Below are 4189 nucleotides of genomic sequence, written 5' to 3' on the forward strand. Positions count from 1 at the left end.
TTCAAGACAATTCGGTTCGTGGGGCCAAATTTGGTTTTCCTGACATTATTTACCTGTTTCATTTTCTCGAAATTAACCCCCCCCGGGGGAATTTTAGGTCCAAAAAATTGAATAAAATCTTTGGGAATAAGTTTTAGGGAATTTTTAATGCCACCAAAATTTTTTCTGTTTGGAAAAAGGGCTTTGGTTCCCGTCAACTCTGCATGGGTTTTAAAATGGGGCGCCCCCCCTTTCCCATTAAAGGAAAAAATCGGCAGGCCCCCCTTCAAAAGGAACCCGGAATCGTTGCAAAAGAAACCGCAAATCTATTAAAAAAGCATTTTAAAACCGGCCCAAAACCCCCCCAATGAAAAAAAACTCGGAAAACCTTTGAGGGGTCTCCAATTTTTGCGGCCACCCGACCGAATGCCAACAAAAGACCCAAAAGGGCTTGCAGGGTTTGGGCCCCCCCCCCCGACCAAAATTCCCCCGAAGATCCCAAAAATTTGGGCCGGGGCCGGCTTTAGGTTTGGGGCGAAGAAAAAAATTCCCGGGCAAATCAATTTAAAAGCCAAAAAGCTCGAGGTAGACCGAGAAAAAATATTCCCTGACAATTTCACTATACAAACACTTTGATGCCTCTGGGACAGAGGCTCGACAACGTGAAACAACGCCAAATAGTTCGCCAAACGCCGCAATGATGCCAAAAATTTGTGTGTATATATATATTGTTACATATGTATATATAAACATATAATAATATTATTATATATTATATATATTATATATTATATATTAAATAATATTTTTTTCTTTCTTTTTTTCTTTTTTTTCAACAGCCATTCATTCCACTGCAGACATCGCCTCTCTAAATTTCATTACTGAGGTTATAGTCAGTGTCACCCTTGCTAATTGGAGCCTTCCTAATAAACCGCGTTTGTGCCACGGCGGTGACGTCCCTACGACACTTGCGTTGACTTCTCATGCGATATGTCGTTTTCTAGGTAGGCATCGAGGTGAGGTTCCTTGCCCAAGGGAACAATGCGCCGGCCGTGAGTCGAACTCTCGAACTCAGATTGCGTGTGACAGTCTTGAGTCCGATGCTCTACCACTCCGGCCAACCGGGGCCCTCATATATATATATATATATATATATATATATATATATATATATATATATATATATATATATATATATATATATATATTCCAGTGTTCTGTCCTATTTTGGCATCGATTTTCTCCATGACATCAAGGCTATAGAATTCCCTCTCCCCTCTACCTGTCAGAGCCCCATCTACGGGACCCTGAAAGGTAGAGGACTTCCACTCTGGCTCCAGACTCCTTGGGACCAGAGCCCCATTACCGGATGCAGTTTATACTTATACCCAGGAAAGAGAGAGCGATGATAATGAATAATATTTAGTATAATATTATATATATATATATATAAAATAATATATATATATATATATATAATCTATATATATATATATTATATATATATAAAATATATATTATATAATGATTATATAAAATTATACTAGATATATATATATATATATATATAATATATATATTATATACATATAATATATTATATATAGATATATATATTATATATATATAATATATAATATATATATATTATATAGGTATGTATATTATGGTTATCGTTATGACTTCATTATCATTAATGTGTTCTTTCTATTATCGTTGTTATTGTTATAATTATTATCTTTATTATTATTGTTATTGTTAATGGTATTGTCAATGTTCTTGTTATTATCATTATCATTACTATTATCATCATTATTATTACCAATATTAATATCATCCTTATTTTTACCAACATTAACATCATCATTACAAATATCATTATCATAATTGTTATCATTATTTTTATCATCATCTCCATTATCATCATTATCATTATTGTTTCTATCATCATCATCCTTTTCATTATCATCATGATTATGGCTTCCTGGTTGCACTTAATCAGAAGGACCCTGAAAAAAAAAATAATTCCCCATAAAAACACGGTAAAAACGACGAATAATTTTCTTGATTATAATGACATTATAATTATAATAATTAAGAAAGTTATCTGCACCTTCAAAACTACACAAGTCTGTGGGATCAAAATAGTATGAAATTTATACATTTGTGTGTATATATGTGTACATATGTGTGTGTGTGTGTGTGTGTGTGTGTGTGTGTGCTTGTGTGTGTGTGTGTGTGCGTGGGCGCGCGCGCGTGTTTGTGTGTGTGTGTGTGTGTGTGTGTGTGTGTGTGTGTGCTTGTGTGTGTGTGTGTGCGTGTGCGCGCGCGCGCGCGTGTTTGTGTGTGTGTGTGTGTGTGTGTGTGTCTGTGTGTGTGTGTGTGTGTGTGTCTGTGTCTGTGTGTGTGGCCATACGATACGACGAATCACAATTTTTTAAGTCCATGAACACAGATCTTAAAAGAACAGGAATAAACTTCACAATTCGTATACAATGAATTTCTCTCCAGTTTCCGAGATCCACAACACAACCCGGATTCAACGGAAGGTTCTCCTGAAATCCAAAATATTCACATGCTATCATATCTCGCGCCATAAAACCCCAAGAGTTAAAACAAGACATAAATAATACATACATTATATATATATATATATATATATATATATATATATATATATATAATAATATTTATATGTGTGTGCGTGTGTGTGTGTGTGTGTGTTGTGTGTGTGTGTGTGTGTGTGTGTGTGTTGTTTTGTGTGTGTGTGTGTGTGTGTTTTGTGTGTGTGTGTGTTGTGCTGTGTGTGTGTGTATGAGTGTGGTGTGTGTGTTGTGTGTGTGTGTGTGTGTGTGTGTGTGTGTGTGTGTGTGTGTGTGTGTGTGTGTGTGTGTATAACTGTCAGGAGAAAAAAAAAATCACGGAAGTTATTCTTTACACCGTGAGAGAAAACACCAAAAAGAGACAACAAAACCCGGAAACAACGGCCTTTTTATTGACCTACGCTGACGCGCCATTTTCTTAACATACCCAATACTTTAAAAGCGATTAAACGCCTCTTGCTGAAAGTCGCAAGAGATAAAATTATTTACAGTGATGAAGGAGAATCATGAAGGGTCCTCAGTATGAGTGATACAGTATCAGATACAGCTCGAAGCTCCCTTATGTAGGTGGGACCCGCGGCCAAGATCGCTTCTGTCCACTTTACTTGAGGATAACACATGATATAAACACTTATAACTCTTGTACTGTGAGAGGACATGAGTGTGCTGTTGAAGGGCTCTGTGGAGAGGGGGTGAGGCAGGCGGCACTACCAGTCGGGCTTGGAAACGCGTTCTTGGTGGTACCTTCCTGGCTAACTGGCTTTTTTGTTCTTGTTTTTTCTTTTTGGCTGGTTGATGGTACCTGGTGTTTGTTGATTTTGGTACTTGGGAATGTTGAAGGGCGATAGTGAATGCGCTAGTGGTACCTGGTGATTGTTGGTTTTGTACCAGGGAATGGTGAGATAGTTTAAGACCTAATGCCCTCTGGCGTCGAGTATTTAATAGTGGTACTTGATGATGGTCAAGTAATGGTGGTAGGACTGACGGTACCAGGTGACTGGTAGTGTGAAGATGCTGAGTTTAATAGTGGAACCTGGTAATGGTGAAGAGTTGGTGAAAGAATCAGTGATACCAAGTGATTGTAGGCGTGCAGAGATGTTGGTGTTTTAATAGTGGTACCTGGTGATGGCGGAAGCGATAGTGATGCCAAATGGTACCAAAAGACTGTGTTTTAATAGAGGTATCTGCTGATGGTGAAGTAATAGTGAAAAAGATTTGGTACTAGTGTTATCGACTGTTGTAGTGTGACATCAATATTTTTCTTGCTTTTATCTGGCAGTGTTATTGCTAACATGAAGTGATGTTCAAGAGTATTAACATGACGGAGGATGGCAATATCACTTCAAACAAACAGTGAAATACATTTAATGATGTGACTTGGCTGTTGTACACATCATTCGGCTTTCGAAAACAGGACTTTTTAAATTTTTTCTCGTCCAGTTCACCGTATCATAACACAGGATTATTCAACTCACCCCCTGTGATATGATGTAATGATATAATGATGTAATGTAATGATATAATGATATAATGTAATATATATATATATATATATATATATATATATATATATATATATATATATATATATATATATAAAGATATAA

This window comes from Penaeus monodon, chromosome 11, assembly GCF_015228065.2.
Source record: "Penaeus monodon isolate SGIC_2016 chromosome 11, NSTDA_Pmon_1, whole genome shotgun sequence".
In the NCBI taxonomy this organism is placed as follows: Eukaryota; Metazoa; Arthropoda; class Malacostraca; order Decapoda; family Penaeidae; genus Penaeus; species Penaeus monodon.